The 19,075-nt window shown below is 50.7% G+C and overlaps 1 protein-coding gene across 1 annotated transcript in view; it reads left to right on the top strand.

The window, feature by feature from the left end:
- Positions 1 to 1,227, top strand: part of LOC142250687 (uncharacterized) — an 82,997-nt gene extending 81,770 nt beyond the window's left edge. The window contains exon 9 of the transcript XR_012725255.1: positions 1,145 to 1,227. The gene's annotated coding sequence lies outside the window, so the exon portion shown is untranslated. The remainder of the gene's footprint in view (positions 1 to 1,144) is intronic.
- Positions 1,228 to 19,075: the final 17,848 nt, after the last annotated feature.

Raw genomic sequence — 19,075 nt, 5'->3', positions numbered from 1 at the left:
TTGAGGTATTCTTTTACCCACCCAGGGATTGCTCTTGGACGTCCCAATTGTCTGGGTCTCCCAATGGAGCGACAAAGAAGGGAATTTTGTTTACTTACCGTAAATTCCTTTTCTTCTAGCTCCTATTGGGAGACCCAGCACCCGCCCCTGTGCCCTTCGGGCTGTTGTTCTTTTGTGTACACATGTTGTTCATGTTGAATTGTTCTTTTGGTTCATGGTCTTCAGTTCTCCGAACATCCTTCGGATTGAATTTACCCTAGACCAATTTATAAGTTTTCTCCTTCCTGCTTTTGCACCAAAACTGAGGAGCCCGTGATGCACGGGAGGGTGTATAGGCAGAGGGGAGGGGTTACACTTTTTAAAGTGTAATACTTTGTGTGGCCTCCGGAGGCAGAAGCTATACACCCAATTGTCTGGGTCTCCCAATAGGAGCTAGAAGAAAAGGAATTTACGGTAAGTAAACAAAATTCCCTTTTTTTTTAATTATTATTATTATTATTGCGCCATCAATCCATGGCGCTTTACAAGTAAAAAATGCTTTTTCTTGTAAAATCTGCCCAAAAGAAATAGAACGCTACCTATTTCCACTGGCAATTGGTTTTCACTCAATATCCCCAAAAATCCGTGTCCAATTTGACCCCTGATCATAGCCTTATTTCTTTAATCACCCTTTCTATATGCCGTGTAAAATATATATATATATATATATATATATATATATATATATATATATATATATATATATATATATATAATATATATAAAATATATATATATATATATATATATATAATATATATATAAAATATATATATATATATATATATATATAAAATATATATATATATATATATATATATATATAAAATATATAATATATATATATATATATATATATATATATATATATATATATATATAAAATATATAATATATATATATATATATATATAAAATATATAATATATATATATATTATATATATATATATATATATATATATATATATATACACATACATATATACATACATACATTATGTCTGGCTATGGTAAGACTATGGCATTATATAGATATGTATTGACAAAAAAATAAGTTTTGAATTTAGACTTATTTATTTTTTACCTTGTAACTTCATTTGTAGAAGAATGTACCATGGAACCTCTTCATGTGGAATAAATCATTTGTCATACCAACAATAAAAAAAAAAAAAAAGATTGTCGCTGTATTTACACATCATTAGTTTACTACGTGGCAAATTGAATATCTTTGCAAAGCTACGGTAGGAAATTTGGCTCTTCTTTCTGTTCTGCTAAAGTAATTTCTGCAGCGCGAGTACAAAAATTATGTATTGCTACATTAAAGTAATATTATTAAGCGCCAAGGACGCCTACCTTATTATACCAACTCGAAGCAATAGCTAAACCTACAGTCATATATAAGCCGAGGCAGTGGAGATGATTTCTTAGTAAGGTTTACTTTTCCCTCCAGTTTGATGATCATTGTTTTATGACTTTCTCATGACTGCTGCGAAAAATAAACACATTTACGCATACTGTTAAAATGTAGCAGTAAGGCTATATTCACACTTTGTCGTGGTTTCCGCTCATAAAGGAAGCCCAGTGCTCCATCCCGCACCCTTCATATTTGCAGTGGCCTCTGCTGTCGTGGTGTCTTCCTGGCAAACTTAGATGCATTTTTGTTGTAGCTTCCAAAGCAAATGGGAACAGAGCCTCCGAAAGAAAAAAAGAAATAATAATCCTGAGCTGTTGACTTAGTATTTTAAAGGAAATCGCTTCACTGAGGAAGGTTCCTTTTTGGAGAAATCTTTTATAATGCCGTTTCAGAGCCGACCTAGTCAATAAATGGCCCCTAAATGTGCTAAGTAGAGAGTCCCAAATAGAAATTATATCTAAAGGGAATCAGTCAGTAGCATGATGTAGGGACACAGACCGGATTTCAGCAATGTGTCACTTAGTTTAATGGCTGCAGCAGTTGTGATAGAATCACAGTTTTCTCTGCAGAGCTCAGATTGCAGGACTGTGTGTAACTCCACCCACGTCACTGCTCCAATCAGTGCTGGGGGCGGGGTTGGATCAAGAGAGACCAGACACCTAGTCCGGTAGTGCTAATCTACTGCTGCTAAAACACTGATTTTATTGAAACAGCAAAGCACAGCCTAGTAAGGCTATGTGTGCACGCTGCGTTTACTTGACGCTGCGTTTTAGTGCATTATTGGCCGCTAAAAATGCACACGCCGCAAAAACACGCAAAAAACACACCGGTAAAAACGCATGCATTTTTACCATGTTTTTGGCTGCGTTTTTGATCTATGCGTTTTTCCAATGCATTGCATGGGGGGAAACCGCAGGAAAGAATTGACATGTCCATTTTTTTTTAATTTGTTTTTTTAAGCTCAAAAACGCAGCTTAAAAAAAAAAAAAAAAAAAAAAAAAAAAAGGTTGTGTGCGGACATCAAAAATGAAAATTTATAGGCTTTGCTGGGGAAGCAAAGTCATGCAGTTTTGAGCCCAAAAAACGCACTGTGTGCACATAGCCCAAGGCTACATGCGCACGCTGCAGTTTTTTCTGCACACAAACTGCAACCAAAACTGCACCTTGAGCCTGGAAATGTAAAAAAAACGCTTGTAATGTAGGTGTGTTTTTGATGCATTTCTGATGCATTTTTTTGTGATAAAAATGTACCAAAAACGCATGAAAAATGCACCAAAATGATAGCATGCGTTTTTGATGCATTTTTTTTGTGACAAATGTTGACAAACGCTAGAAGAATGAACATGCTGCTTCTTTTTTGTCACAAACTTTTGTAAAAAAAAAACCAAAACGCTGACAAACTGCAATGTGCACAGCAAATCTGACTTCTCATAGACGTTGCTGGGAAGTCAAATGTCAGAAAGTTCTGACAACAAAACTGCACCAAAAAAAGGGGGAAAAAACGCAGCGTGCGCATGTAGCCTAAGTGATTCTGCACCTACATCTTGCTGCTCTCTGATTACATAAAAAAACCAACCTGTTGACAGATTCTCTTTAACCCCTTTACGACATCTGCTGTACACCATACCCAGCAGTTAATAGCTGTGTGTAACTGTCACAGGTGTATCACGGATGACAGCCAGATTGGTTTGTCAGTCTCCGCAAGGAGAAACGTTTTCGCCTTAGACCCCACTATAGCTTCTCATACAGCCAGATCTGATCTCATACTTTCCACTGACGAGGGGCAATCCCCCTGAAACACCATGTCTGCAAATTGAGGTTCTGATCTGGCATAAATCGTAAGTCATATGACCAGGCTCGTTAAAGGGTGACTTTTCACTTTTAGGATCGCTATTTCCAATAGGTGACACGAGAGTTCATCTCCTTCCTTCCTGAAAAGACCATTTACGGATGACACAGTCATGTGGTTTCTGGCAATAGAAGGTCACAGCATTTGGCTGCGCAGAATGCTCCCTTACTTTCTATTGTTCCTGTTGTTAGTATTCATTGCGCTAGGTAGCTTTCCTGCTGGGTTTTCATCTCTTCCCCTTTAGGACCCAGCAGAGCTCTCCTTCCATCCAGTTGCTGATTATTAGTATTCTCCTTGTGCTAAAATATTCCCATCTTCCCTGGTGCTGGTGCTATTATTCAGTTCATTGTAGCTCTGGTTGCAAGCAGGAGGCTTGTCCTCTGTGGTATCATTGCTGAAACTTTGCTAAACTCCTGCCTGAGTCATCTGTGGATAAGTAGCTCATGCATTTGCCCCCTGTGTCCTAGTTGTGTCTTCTCTAGTGTTCATTGGGGTTGACAAAGAGCTCATCCCATCCATTCCCTATTTAGGGCCCAGCACTAGGGATACCTAGGGTCAGGTATCCTGCTCGGCGCATAGGTGCAGAAGCTATCTAGGGTGGTGAGGGACCAGTGGTAGGATTGATCAGGGGTCACCATCTCCCCCTTCCCTAGACACAGGGTTTCCCTTCCCTTTCTCCATTTGCTTGGTGCTTCCCCGTACCTAGTATGACAGTAACGGCCACAATTGCAAGATGAGCGGAGTTCTGCCCATGATTGTTAGCCTGTTAAATCCCGACAGTGGGATTTAACACATCAGCATGGGAGAGCACCATTTTCAGCTCCACGTGATGCACCCATTATATGATTGCCATGACAGCAGGGGGTCTGATAAAGTCCTCTGTGCTTGTGGTAGCAGCGTACCTTTGTAACCTGCCAGTTGCCGGGCTTCTTAGGAGACTGTGATATGCTGCAATACTGTGGCACAAGCAATGAAACGATAACAGGTTATATTATAATAATAATATATAATAATAATATTTATTCATTTATATAGTGCTTTTAATTCCACAGCGCTTTACATACAATTGCAACACTGTCCCCATTGGGGCTCACAATCTAGGATCCCTGTGAGTATGTTTTTGGAGTGTGGGAGGAAACTGGAGAACCCGGAGGAAACCCACACAAACATGGGGAGAACATACAAACTCCTTTCAGATGGTGTCCTTAGTGGGATTTGAACCAAGGACCCCAGCGCTGCAGGACTGCAGTGCTAACCACTGAGGCACCACAAGACTGCAGTACTAACCACTGAGCCACCACAAGACTGCAGTGCTAACCACTGAGGCACCACAAGACTGCAGTGCTAACCACTGAGCCACCGTGCTGCCCGTATTCCCCTAAGGGGACTATTAAAGGGAATCTGTCAGCAGGTTTTTGCTATGTAAAGGCCCAGTCACACTAAACAACTTACCAGCGATCCCAACAACGATACAACCTGATAGGGATCGCTGGTAAGTTGCTAGGAGGTCGCTGGTGAGATGTCACACTAAGCGACGCTCCAGCGATCCCACCAGCAACCTGACCTGGCAGGGATCGCTGGAGCGTCGTGGAAGCGATGCTGCGCTTGGTAACTAAGGTAAATATCGGGTAACCAACCCGATATTTACCTTGGTTACCAGCGCACACCGCTTAGCGCTGGCTCCCTGCACACCTAGCCACCGTACACATCGGGTTAATTACCCGATGCGTACTCTGCTACGTGTGCAGGCAGCAGGAGCCGGCTTCTGCGGACACTGGTAACGACTGTAAACATCTGGTAACCAATAAGCCTTTCCCTTGGTTACCCGATATTTACCTTCGTTACCAGCGTCCGCCGCTCTTTGCTGCCAGTGCCGGCTCCCTGTTCCCTGCACTCCTAGCCACAGTACACATCGGGTTAATTACCTGATGTGTACTGTAGCTACGTGTGCAGGGAGCAGGAGCCGGCACTGGCAGCTGAGAGCGGCGGACGCTGGTAATGAAGGTAAATATCGGGTAACCAAGGTAATGGCTTCTTGGTTACCCGATGTTTACCGTGGTTACCAGTGTCTGCAGAAGCCGGCTCCTGCTGCCTGCACATTTAGTTGTTGCTCTGTCGCTGTCACACACAGCGATGTGCGCTTCACAGCGGGACAGCAACAACTAAAAAATGGCCCAGGACATTCAGCAACAACCAACGACCTCACAGCAGGGGCCGGGTTGTTGCTGGATGTCACACACAGAAACATCGCTAGCAAGTTGTACATCAGCAGCGATGTTGCTAGCGATGTTGCTTAGTGTGACGGTACCTTTAGATGACTCCAGCATGCTGTAGGGGTTAAAATAAATAAATCAACTATGCCTCTCTTATCAGGCTCTATACTGTTGTTTACTTTAAATTAAAGGCTTTATCACTAGGCGATTATCATCGCTAGGTCTAGCTGGCTTGTGAACAGCAGTCCGGCACGTCCCTTCCTGGGATTGATATCTCACTGTCCATGTATAATCTGTATTGAGAGCCTGGTGTGGGATCAGCTATATGACAATCTGAATTTTAAGTTTTAGTCATTGTGTCAGGTTGCAGCCAGCAATCTAAGTGATCCATCATTGGATTCAGAATCTTGCTGCTCTCAGATGAGGTAGCAAAAACCTGCTGCCAGATTTCCTTTAAAAAAAAGTTATGGCTCTGTGAAGAAGAGGAGGAAATAACGAACAAGCAAAAACGGAGAATGCCCACATTGGGAAGGGGTAAAGCGGCAATGTGTATCCCATAGATATATATGATTAGATGGCTGAGGTTACCATGGTTGGTGCTTTAGTAAGAGTGGATAAGGGGGCAGAGGATGGCGAAGCTGACTCTTACATGTACGGCCAGCATCATGGATGTTTGTCCTGTAACCCCGCTCATTTAGGTTCCACAAGGGGTTTTTTTGTTGAGACATTTTCCCCCCTGTTTTCCTGTATAAGAAGAATGTTTTTAACTTCTTAACCTCCTCTGGGAAGTCAGTGGCTTCCATCTGAAGCCTATGGGCAAGTGATCGTGTTTCGGAGGAGCTTGACAAAAAAACAGCTCTTGATTTTGGGGGCAGGCTCATTCCATGTCCCAGATGGTGAGTGGCCTCACTGATCAGATGACATCGCCGTGCGGAAAAGAACATAAGTAAATATATTGGAAATATTACATGTCCCCCCCAAATTACAAAGAGTGGCGTCTCGAATTACTGGCACTATATAGGAAGCCTTCCTATGGGAGGACAGGCGGTTTCATACATTTTTTTTTCTTTTTTCAGGGCTCATTGTCTTGTCTATGTCTTACCTATTCCAGCTGCTGGTTTCCAGAAAGAAAAAACGCCACAATCTGGCCAAGTCCTCTCACCCAGTCAACCATTACCCGAATCTTTGATGAGAAGGAATCATGAAACAGCTGTCTGCAGATGGGTGTCCTTTTTGGGGGGGAAGACTCTGGTTTTGCCAAACATTCAAAATTTGGCAAGGATCTCATTAGAGGTTTGGACATCGATATATAGTGTAATTATTTCCATAGGTGCTGCTAGAGTGATAGCATTCATCTTGCAGGAAAGCTAATTAATGTCCTGATTCAACCTCATTGTACCCACACTATATGAACAAAAATATTGAGACGCTTATTAACCTTAAAATTCCAGGTTTTTCATCCAGTCCCATAGCCCCTAATGTATGACCTCAGGCCCGTGGCCCCCCGCGCCAGGCCATCTGTCTTTATTAGGCCGGGGCCACATGGGTCACTACTGTAATCCTCGCATGACACTCTGCTCACGCTGGCAGCACAGCGGGAGCTGAGTATCATGCGAGTGTCACTGCGACTGAGGTCCGATCATGCGATCGGACCACAGCTGCGGTGGGCAGGCCGGCTCTGAGGAGAGGAGAGAGGGATTTATCTCCCTCTCTCCTCCGTTGCCCGCTATTGCCATTCTCGTCCTGCACTTGCGGTACACTGGTGTTTGAGAGTGCAGTGCGATTTTTTTTCTCTTGCCCCATAGACTTGAACGGGTGCAAAAGAAACAAGACTTGCATTACAGTCGCAGCATGTTGCGATTGTTTTCTCGGTCCGATTAGGGCTGAGAAAATAATTGCTCATGGGTGCTGACATATAGACTAATATTGGTCCGAGTGGAATGCGATGTTTTATCACACTCCACTCTCTCCGATTTTCATGCTGTGTGGCTTAGGCCTTAATATGTGATAGAATGGCTGGTGGTGCAGAGCTCACTGATGCCAGAGTGGTCCCGTATAGTAGCCACCAGAGTAACTAGTCCTTTCATGACATATCTTCCTCCTTCCCCTGTAAGTGATATTATTGAAAAGTGGAAGGAGCCACAGCAACTCAGCCATGAAGTGGAGACCCTGTAACATTACAGCCAGGGGCTGAGGGGCAAAGGGCATTAAATTCACCAACTTTCTGCTGACCTCATAACTGAAGAGTCCAGACCTCCTTTGGTAACATCAGCACAAACACTGTGCCATCACCAAGCACAATGCCGAGCCGTACATCACCAAACACAATGCCGAGCTGTACATCACCAAGCACAATGCCGAGCCGTACATCACCAAACACAATGCCGAGCTGTACATCACCAAGCACAATGCCGAGCCGTACATCACCAAGCACAATGCCGAGCCGTACATCACCAAACACAATGCCGAGCTGTACATCACCAAGCACAATGCCGAGCCGTACATCACCAAGCACAATGCCAAGCCGTACATCACCAAGCACAATGCCGAGCCGTACATCACCAAGAACAATGTCGAGCCGTACATCACCAAGCACAATGCCGAGCCGTACATCACCAAGAACGATGCCGAGCCGTACATCACCAAGCACAATACCGAGCCGTACATTACCAAGCACAATACTGAGCCGTACATCACCAAGCACAATGCCGAGCCGTACATCACCAAGCACAATGCCGAGCCGTACATCACCAGGCACAATGCCGATCCGTACATCAAGCACAATGCCGATCTGTACATCACCAAGCACAATGCCAAGCCATACATCACAATGCACAATGCCGAGCCGTACATCTCCAAGCACAATGCCGAGCAGTTGTGAGGAGGAGGTTGGACCTGATGACCCCGGAGGTCCCTTACAAGTCTACCATTCTATGATCACCAAGCATAATGCCGAGAGTCGAATGTAGCGGTGTAAAGCCACCACTGGACTCTTGATGAGACGTGTTCTGTGCAGTGACGGATCACACTGCTCTATCTGCGTCTCATAGAGGAGTCTGGGTTTGGTGATTCCTGGAGAACTTTACCCCCTGACTGCATTGTGCCTGATGTACAGAGTTGGTGGTGGAGGAGGATAATGCTCCGGACTTGTCAGCTATCAGACTACATTCTTTAGTTCCAGCTTTAGCACAAGACATTGTAGACAATTGTATATTCCATTTTCTCTGACGCCTCATTGGGGGACACAGGACCATGGGTGTTATGCTGCCTATCCATAGGAGGACACTAAGTAGATGCAAAAGCATAGCTCCTCCTCTGCAGTATACACCCCCTGGCCGGGCCAGGCAACCTCAGTTTTAGCTTAGTGTCTGTAGGAGGCACTTCCTTTCAAGGTTTGTTATTTTTTGAGGGCGACGGTTTCCTTTTGGGACCGATCTCCCACTACCATCAACGGGCGGGAACGTGGAGTGTCGCCTCCACATACCCCCTCCTGCGACGCTGGATCCTGGGTTGGACGACGGGTTCCACAGACACCGATTTTCCAAAGCCCAGGGTAGAGGCCTGTGCCCCTATAGCCCAATTCCTCAGCCCCTCTTTGCAAGCTCTGAGTTGAATATGGCACCGGTGTGACTGGACACAGCAAGCTGACTGCTATTTTCACTGCCTGGACTGAAGCAGTGTTTTAAGGTTAGATCCCCCCCTGACTGGTTTCCCAGACAAAGGGAGAAAAGACGCTGCAGGGAAGGCTCCCAGGACATTTACAGTATTTATTATGAGAAAGTCCCTTGCTGAGTGCAAGGAGGAGAGCCCCAAGGATCCTGCACACACAGTGTTAACTTTTCTCTAGCTTGCTGGCTGGAGGAGGGGGGAAGTCACTCCTGTTTGCAGAAAGTCCTGCAGATAATTTCCCGGTGGCAGGGGGCCCAGGGCTTAGGGACTCACGCTGTTTATTTGCTCTGTTTATTTGCTCTAGCAGAAAAGCTGGCTGATAACCACCAGTGACAAGCTGTGTGCTGACTGGAGGGAGAGGGAGGAAAACTATCAGAAGCTCCCTTCCCGCCGTTTTTTTACTACCCACAGCAGGGGGGGGGCACACAGACTTCATCTTCGTGCTCTTTTAGCGCTAAGCCCCGCCCCCCAGAAAAGCGTGCGAAGATCTCCATAGAGCAAGATCTCCATAGAACTTAATCCTTCCTGAGGACAGGGCCATCGGCTGATTCTGGTGAGGTGCTTGCTTCACTTGTAGCTCTGCTGAGCATTGCTCCCCCTCCTGGCATACTCCTATTAGGAACATGCAGAATTCTAAGGGCACTAAGAGTGCTAAGGCCCACATAGTCTATTATTTAGCCTGCACTGCCTGCCACGCTGAGCTACCACGTAAACACACCTCTTCTCTCGTGAGTCCTGTGCCCCTATAGCCCCCCAAGACCCCCCTGCCACCACCGCCGCAACAGTCTGCCCAGAGCCTAGGGCTCCCAGCCCACCAGAATGGGCACAGTTTCTGTCCCAATCCATGGAAAAACTGTCACAGAACCTGGTGCTGGCTATGCAATGTCCCCCCCGGTCTCCCGCCTTACCACAAAGACGCTCCTGTCTTTACCCGATGGTTCCTCCATCAAGGACCCGACAGACAGACAGGTGGAGCACCTCGCCCGCTCTGCTTTTGAGGCTGTGGGTTCCTCCCTCTCGCCCTCCTTTGCCGCTGTGTGGGTCGCAAAGGCGATCTCGGTCTGGGCAGAATCCCTTAACACTTCGCTTGAGGAATCCCAGTTCACGCATACCTTCACAGAGGTAACAGCTCAAATTGCCGCTGCGGCGGAGTACCTCATGCAGGCCTCCATTGATGCTGCTACCTGCGCAGCGTTTGCCGCCTCAAATACCATAGCAATCCGTAGAGCTTTCTGGCTCCGACAATGGCGAGCGGACTCTGCCTCCAAGAAGTCTCTCACGGGCCTTCCCTTTTTTCCAGACCGATTGTTTGGCGAACGTCTGGACAAGCTAATTTCTGACGCCACGGGAGGAAAGAGTACCTCCCTCCCCCAGCTGAAGTCCAGGACGTCCTTCACCAGACGTCCACAGTCCTCGTTCCGCTCCTTTCAGGACTCATTTGGTTGGTCGACATCCCGTGCTGTCCCCGCCACCAGCCGTGGACTACGCAGGGACCGACCTTCTCAGCTCTCGCCGAAACCCACTTCGTCATGGCAGCCTAGACCGAAACAGTCCAGGACTAGGGAGACTCGTCCACGACGTTTTCCCCCCTCATGAACTCCTTCGGCGCCCCGGAAGACACACTCATTGTAGGAGGTCGACTGCGGCTCTTTCAACACATCTGGGCTGCCGCCTCAGACAACAAATGGGTGCGAGACCTTGTGTCTTCCGGTTACCACATAGAATTTCGGACCCGACCCCCAAGTCAGTTCTTTCTCTCAAACCCCCCAAAGACTCGAAAACGGCGCAAAGCTTTTTTCTCAGCAATCCACTCGCTCCAAACAGCAGGAGTGATAATACCTGTCCCAGACGACGAGAAGTTCAGAGGTTTTTATTCCAACCTCTTTGTGGTCCCCAAAAAGGATGGGTCAGTTCGACCCATCCTGGACCTCAAACACCTAAACAAACATGTGCACGTATGGATATTCAGAATGGAGTCCCTAAGGTCCATTATTGCATCCATGGTCGAAGGGGAATTCCTCGCCTCCATAGACATCAAGGACGCGTACCTGCACATACCCATCGCCCCAGATCACCAAAAGTTCCTCCGCTTCGCAATTCAGGACTCCCACTTTCAATTCGTAGTTCTACCCTTCGGCCTTGCCTCAACCAGCGTACAGATCACTGTGGACGCCCTATCCCGCTTAGGGTGGCTAGTGGACAAATCATCCTCGATCCCATCACGATCCATCACCTTCCTGGGCATGTCCCTGGACACCCGTCGGGGCTTGATCCTTCTCCCTCAGGACAAGGCGATCGCTCTTCAACGAGCGGTACGCTGCCTTCTACGTCCTCCGTCTCGCTCCATTCGATTCAGCATGAAGGTGCTCGGCAGGATGGTGGCGGCTATGGAGGTGTGTCGCCCTGGGCAAGCCAGGGGACACAGATAACAACACCACTACACCCCACACTCCAGGTAGGCACACCTGCTAACCAGAAATCCTTGTTGCCTCCCTCCAGGAGTCTGTGATGCACACCAGGGGGTGGGCCAGGCGGTTGGCTCCGCCCACCAAGGAGCTCACAACTCTGGAGGCAGGAAGTAACCAGGCAGAAAGCTCAGGGAGGAGCAGGAGTCGAGTCAGGGACATGAAGGAGTGAACAGCAGATAGCCCAGGCAGGGGCTAGAGTAAACAACAAGAAGTGAAAGTGAAGGAAAGGAAAGTGGAAAAGGAGGAAAGCAAGAAGTGGAGAGAGCGCAGAGAGTGCACAGAGCCTGAGAGCCCAGCTGTGTGTAGGGCTAGAACAGCAAGGTCAGCGACGGCGGTGACTGTCCGGAGGGGGACCGTTTGGAAGTTCCTGGAAGGACCCCGTTGGCTGTGTGCCCGGTGGTCTGGAGCAGTGTTCCGAAGGACAGTCAGCACCAGGGCAGGGGCCTCTCGGACCCCGGCAAGGCTAGGAGTCGCCCAATTTGCCGAATCCGTCAGTGAAGGGGACGCAGATCCCCCAGCAACAAAGTCCCGATTGACGGCAACAGCCCTACCATTACCGGGGAGACACCGCCACCGCCAAGGCACCAGTTTCCCCAGGGCCAGCGCCTGCGGGCAAAGTGTAGAGCTCCTCCGGCCCAGATTGCAGTCGGGGAGCGGGTAACCGGAGGGAATCCACCGCTACCATCAGTCAAACAGGTGCAAGGAAGAGAGACGTCACCGTCACCTACCGGGAGTGCAGGTGCAACCGTCTGTGGGACCGTCCTACCAGCCGTTGGTTTACCGTACAAACTGTGTCCGTGTCTCAGGCTGAGTGAGTACCACAGTGCCGCAAGGCATAGCGCTGCCCCCGCGTCCCTGCGCCCTCCAGGCCCTACACTTCACATCTCTTCACCGGGTCCCGGGATCACCAACCCCTACCCACGGAGGGGCAACACAACACCTGGCTGCTCCGCATCACCATCCCCGGGACCCCCACACTGAGCAGCGGTGGTACAATCACCACAACCGTGGGTGGCGTCACGAACTATAACAATCCCCACACCCAACCAACAATCCCCTTTCACTCACGGGCGAGGAGTGTCGCTCGAGAAACCCTGGGATCCGGCCCACAGCTCGAGCCACCACTGAGCAGCTGCCGGACCCGAGCAGAAGGGGTGAGCGCGGTGTGCTGACACCCTCCTCCCCGCCCGCGACAACTTGGCGTCACGAACAGGATCTTACCGCTCTGCCGTCTGGTAGAGGTGCGCCTTGTTACCGCCGGAGGTATCCGGCAGAAAAATTTCAGAAGTCGCCATCTTTGGCGCGAAAAGTTCCCGCTCGAGCGTCTTCTCGAGCAGTAGAGGCGCGAAGGCCAAAACTCCGCCCCGAGAGAGGAGGGGCCGAAAAGAGCTAAGGGGGACGCGATGGCGGCTGGCGGCATGTAGTCGCCGCTATAAAAGCAGGGACGCCAGGACTCTGCAAACATCCCGTTCCTGGAAGCAAACAGCAAAGACACCATGTGGATGCCGTCCCGAAACACCGTGGCCCCCGCACCGGGAACCGCAGCGTGGGTGGAGATCCGGACCGCGCAGCTCCATCTAAGGCTGCAGGTCAAAATGCAGCTCCTCCTGGAGGAGTGGGAGACCGACATGGCGGACGTTTTGGCAGCCGTGCGGAGACGCGAGGAGGAAGCGGAGGAAGGGAGGGTGAGTGACCCACGCCCCTATGTCCCGGAGGGACCGGTCGCTGCGGCTGAGGGACCCGGTCCAAGCCCTCTCCCCCCGTTGCCTCCTTCGCCACCCGTCTCGGAGGCCGTGACCCCGCCACTAGGCCCGCTGCCACCGCAACCGGTAGCGATACCCAGCCCGTCCGCCCCGGCGGACCGACCTGTAGCCGGAGCCCGAAGCAAACCGGAGGCATTGCCATGGAAGGCCCCGAAGATTGCGCCAGAGACAGTCCCCGAGCAGTTCCCCGAGCCGGAGCCGATGACCCGCTCCGAGCCGAAGGCCCAACTGCGGAAAGCCCCTGTGCCCATCCCCCACACCTCGGCTGAGGTGGCGCCGGGTTGTTGCTGCAAGGCAGCGCCCAAGGCCATGACACCGCGGGATACGCCACCCACCTTCCTGACAGTGGGTAACGTGCTGAATGTCCCGCGGGGCTCAACCCGTGCGCCGGAGCCATACTGGGACAGGGAGCCGACCAAGCTGGGCCTGGAGATCGCGGAGAGGGAGCGTAGGAAAGCCGAGCTGGTGGCCCGAGTCATACGGGAAAAGGAGAACCTGCGGCAAGCGACCTTCCGTGTCTGGGGCCCGTTCTACGAGGGGCAGGTGAGGCGATTCGATATCCGCCGGGGCTACGGGTTCATATACGAACCGGGCCTGGAGGCCGAGTTATTTGTAGCCCGGCGGGATGTGCATGCTCACCTGCCCGAAGAGCATCCTGGCCGCAATCTTATCCCGGGAGACATGGTGCGGTACACTCGGCACTGCGGAGAGAGGGGGTGGTTTGCCCTGGATGTAAAGCTGAGGGGCAGCCCGGAGGGCAAGATGAGCTCTGCACCCCCTCCCTCGGATGAAGCAGCAGCAGGACCGGAGTAGGGCAATGGAGGCCCGCAGCACCGTCCCCGTAGGGACCAGCGCTTTGTTTGTTTGAAAGTTTGTTGAAAGTTTTGAAAAATGAAAAACACTGATTGAACCGAGTTTTCACCTGATTGTCAGCTGTGATTATCAACCGGCAGGAGCCGGCACCGTTGTCCCCGTGGGGACCGTTAAAAGTTAATGCATGGGAACTAGCCATGGACAAGCCCGTGAACTCTGCATGCAACCACAAACGTTAGTGGCTTGTAAATATGTTGGGTACCGTTACCGTTTCCGCAATGCCGCCTCCGGAGAGGCAGGTTGGAGGGAGGGCCCTGAGCAGAGCAGGCCAGGGCCCAGCCACCAAAGGGACCGGTGGCTACCCTCTGGAGGGAAGGACAGATCCCGCTCGGGTGACTTGTGCTGGACTGTGGGTCAAGGGGTGCTGCCTGGGTTTTAGGGGCAGCATCAGGGCCAGGTTGCTTGGGTGGGAGAGAGCGGAAACCGTGACCGTACACCGTTGAAACGTTAAAAGAAAATGTGCCTCCCGTCTTGGGAAGAGTTGATTAAAAATGTTATGCTTATGTTTTGTTTAACCCTGTTATCCCCTTTTTACAGAAAAATAAAACCGGTGTAGGACGGCAGCCCGCGGACGGTCTGCATTTTGCTAAGGGGGAATGTGTCGCCCTGGGCAAGCCAGGGGACACAGATAACAACACCACTACACCCCACACTCCAGGTAGGCACACCTGCTAACCAGAAATCCTTGTTGCCTCCCTCCAGGAGTCTGTGATGCACACCAGGGGGTGGGCCAGGCGGTTGGCTCCGCCCACCAAGGAGCTCACAACTCTGGAGGCAGGAAGTAACCAGGCAGAAAGCTCAGGGAGGAGCAGGAGTCGAGTCAGGGACATGAAGGAGTGAACAGCAGATAGCCCAGGCAGGGGCTAGAGTAAACAACAAGAAGTGAAAGTGAAGGAAAGGAAAGTGGAAAAGGAGGAAAGCAAGAAGTGGAGAGAGCGCAGAGAGTGCACAGAGCCTGAGAGCCCAGCTGTGTGTAGGGCTAGAACAGCAAGGTCAGCGACGGCGGTGACTGTCCGGAGGGGGACCGTTTGGAAGTTCCTGGAAGGACCCCGTTGGCTGTGTGCCCGGTGGTCTGGAGCAGTGTTCCGAAGGACAGTCAGCACCAGGGCAGGGGCCTCTCGGACCCCGGCAAGGCTAGGAGTCGCCCAATTTGCTGAATCCGTCAGTGAAGGGGACGCAGATCCCCCAGCAACAAAGTCCCGATTGACGGCAACAGCCCGACCATTACCGGGGAGACACCGCCACCGCCAAGGCACCAGTTTCCCCAGGGCCAGCGCCTGCGGGCAAAGTGTAGAGCTCCTCCGGCCCAGATTGCAGTCGGGGAGCGGGTAACCGGAGGGAATCCACCGCTACCATCAGTCAAACAGGTGCAAGGAAGAGAGACGTCACCGTCACCTACCGGGAGTGCAGGTGCAACCGTCTGTGGGACCGTCCTACCAGCCGTTGGTTTACCGTACAAACTGTGTCCGTGTCTCAGGCTGAGTGAGTACCACAGTGCCGCAAGGCATAGCGCTGCCCCCGCGTCCCTGCGCCCTCCAGGCCCTACACTTCACATCTCTTCACCGGGTCCCGGGATCACCAACCCCTACCCACGGAGGGGCAACACAACACCTGGCTGCTCCGCATCACCATCCCCGGGACCCCCACACTGAGCAGCGGTGGTACAATCACCACAACCGTGGGTGGCGTCACGAACTATAACAATCCCCACACCCAACCAACAATCCCCTTTCACTCACGGGCGAGGAGTGTCGCTCGAGAAACCCTGGGATCCGGCCCACAGCTCGAGCCACCACTGAGCAGCTGCCGGACCCGAGCAGAAGGGGTGAGCGCGGTGTGCTGACACCCTCCTCCCCGCCCGCGACAGAGGCAGTACCCTTTGCTCAACTGCACCTCCGCCCACTGCAGCTAGCCCTTCTAGCGGCCTGGGACAAGAACCCCTTCTCCCTGGACAGACATCTTCACCTGACGCCTTCAGTCAAGTATGCACTCCGCTGGTGGCTTCGGTCCTCATCCCTATCGAAGGTGAGATCTTTTCTCCCAGTGAACTGGCTGGTCCTGACCACGGACGCCAGCCTCCTAGGCTGGGGAGCAGTGTACTGGCACCACACTGCTCAAGGACGTTGGACGCCCCAGGAGTCTTTGCTACCCATAAACATCCTGGAACTCCGCGCGATCTTCCTCGCGCTCAGAGCGTTCTGCCCTCTGCTAGCGGGTCGTCAGATTCGAGTCCAATCGGACAATGTGACAGCTGTAGCCTATATCAATCGGCAGGGGGGCACCCGCAGCAAAGCGGCTTATCTCGAGGCCCACAATATCCTCAGCTGGGCCGAATCGTCGGGATCAGTGATATCAGCGGTACACATACCGGGGGTAGAGAACTGGGCAGCAGACTTTCTAAGTCGCCAAGGCCTGGCCGCTGGAGAATAGTCTCTCCACCCCGAAGTGTGTCTACACATCTGCACTCGCTGGGGCACACCAGACATGGACGTAATGGCCTCAAGGTTGAATGCAAAGGTACCCTCGTTCATAGCCAGGTCACGCGACCCGCAGTCCATCGGCGCGGATGCTCTAATCTGTTCCTGGCACCAATTCCGCCTGCCTTACATATTTCCACCTCTACCCCTGCTGCCGCGGGTAATCAGGAAGATCAAGGCAGAGGGAGTCCTGGTGATACTGATAGCACCGGACTGGCCCAGGCGCGCCTGGTACGCCGAATTAGTACAAATGCTCACAGACGCACTGTGGCGCCTTCCAGACATCCCAGACTTGCTGACCCAAGGGCCCATTTCCCATCAGAACTCCAGAGCCCTGAAGCTGACGGCATGGCCATTGACACCTGGGTATTAACAAGAGCGGGATTCTCCCCCGCGGTTATTTCCACCATGATCAGCGCCCGAAAGCCTGCTTCATCCCGCATTTACCACCGTATGTGGAAAATCTTCCTTTCATGGTGCAGGGAAACTAACGTCCAGCCTATGCCTCTGGCCATCCCCAGAATTCTCGACTTTCTACAGTCTGGCTTGCAAGCGGGATTGGCTCTCAGTTCCCTTAAAGGGCAGGTCTCAGCGCTCTCAATCTTCTATCAATGCCGCCTAGTTCAAAAAACGCAAGTCAAGACCTTCCTCCAGGGCGTTTCCCATCTAGTTCCCCCGTACAAACGGCCGCTGGAACCATGGGACCTCAACCTCGTTCTGTACGGTCTCCAGAGGTCTCCCTTTGAACCCCTCAAGGAATCCTCCCTTGCTCTTCTCTCCTGGAAGGTAACATTCCTGGTGGCAATTACGTCCATCAGACGGGTTTCAGAGCTAGCAGCACTCTCTTGCCGCGAGCCTTTTCTGATCTTTCACCAGGACAAGGTGGTTCTGCGCCCCCTTCCGGATTTCCTTCCAAAGGTTCTTACCCTGTTTCATTTGAACGAGGACATTGTTCTGCCTTCCTTTTGTCCACACCCGGTTCATAGGGTGGAAAGGTCTCTGCATTCGTTAGACCTCATCAGAGCTCTCAGATATTACATATCCAGGACAGCCCCCTTTAGGAAAACGGACTCTTTGTTCGTCATTCCTGAGGGGCCTAAGAAGGGACAGGCAGCTTCAAAGGCGACTCTGGCTCGCTGGATTCGCTCTGCGAAGTCTACCACTTGCAACTCCAGCCCATTCCTAGTGGGCTGTGGGCTCATTCCACGCGAGCAGTTGGCGCTTCGTGGGCCATTCGGCATCAGGCTTCAGTGGAACAGGTGTGTAAGACTGCGACCTGGTCTAGCCTACATACGTTTTCAAAGCATTACAGAGTCCATACCCAGGTTTCAACTGAGGCAAATCTGGGTAGGAAAATTCTGCAAATGGCAGTAGACCACCTCTCTCAGTAGGCGTTCCAGGCTGTCTGGGACTGGTGCCTAGTCCTTGGGTTGTGTTGTCTTCTTTTATGTTTCCCACCCATGGACTGCTTTAGGACGTCCTATGGTCCTGTTTCCCCCAATGAGGCGTCAGAGAAAAACGGATTTTTGTGTACTCACCGTAAAATTGTTTTCTCTTAGCCATCATTGGGGGACACAGCACCCACCCTGTTGCCCTGCGGGGCCTTGGTTCTCTCAGTACCTTATTTGGTTATGACTCTTCTTTTCTCATGCTCCTCCGTTGAGATAAGTTTTTACTATTTTTTTCTCCTACTGCTTGTGTACTAAAACTGAGGTTGCCTGGCCCGGCCAGGGGGTGTATACTGCAGAGGAGGAGCTATGCTTTTGCATCTACTTAGTGTCCTCCTATGGATAGGCAGCATAACACCCATGGTCCTGTGTCCCCCAATGATGGCTAAGAGAAAACGATTTTACGGTGAGTACACAAAAATCCGTTTTTTATGGAAACAGTTTGGGGAAGGCCCCTTTTCTGTTCCCTTATGACTGTGGCCAGTGCAAAAGATCCACAAAGACATGGTTGGGCGAATTTGGTGGGAAGAACATGAGTTCCGACCTCATTTCCTTCCAAAACCATTATTATGAACAAGAACAGAGATCGTGAGCCCGGCCTTCTCCATCATCCATTACTGACAAATGCTCTTCTGAATGAATGGGAAAAAGTTCACACAGACCCCCTGAAAGGTCTTATAGAAATCCCAGAAGAGTGGGAGCTGTTACAGCTACAAAGTGTCCGACTCTATATTAATGTCTATGGATGTGAAACGGGAGGTCATAAAAGCTCCTTTAAGGTGTAATGTGGAGGGGGCACAATACTTGTGTCCATATAGCATATGTTCTGGAAATAAGAGCTGTTCATGCTTTCCTATTTG

This window comes from Anomaloglossus baeobatrachus, chromosome 9 (assembly GCF_048569485.1).
Source record: "Anomaloglossus baeobatrachus isolate aAnoBae1 chromosome 9, aAnoBae1.hap1, whole genome shotgun sequence".
Lineage (NCBI taxonomy): Eukaryota > Metazoa > Chordata > Amphibia > Anura > Aromobatidae > Anomaloglossus > Anomaloglossus baeobatrachus.
The sequence above is the reverse complement of the archived record's forward strand: the minus strand, read 5'-3'. Positions and strand labels throughout refer to the sequence as shown.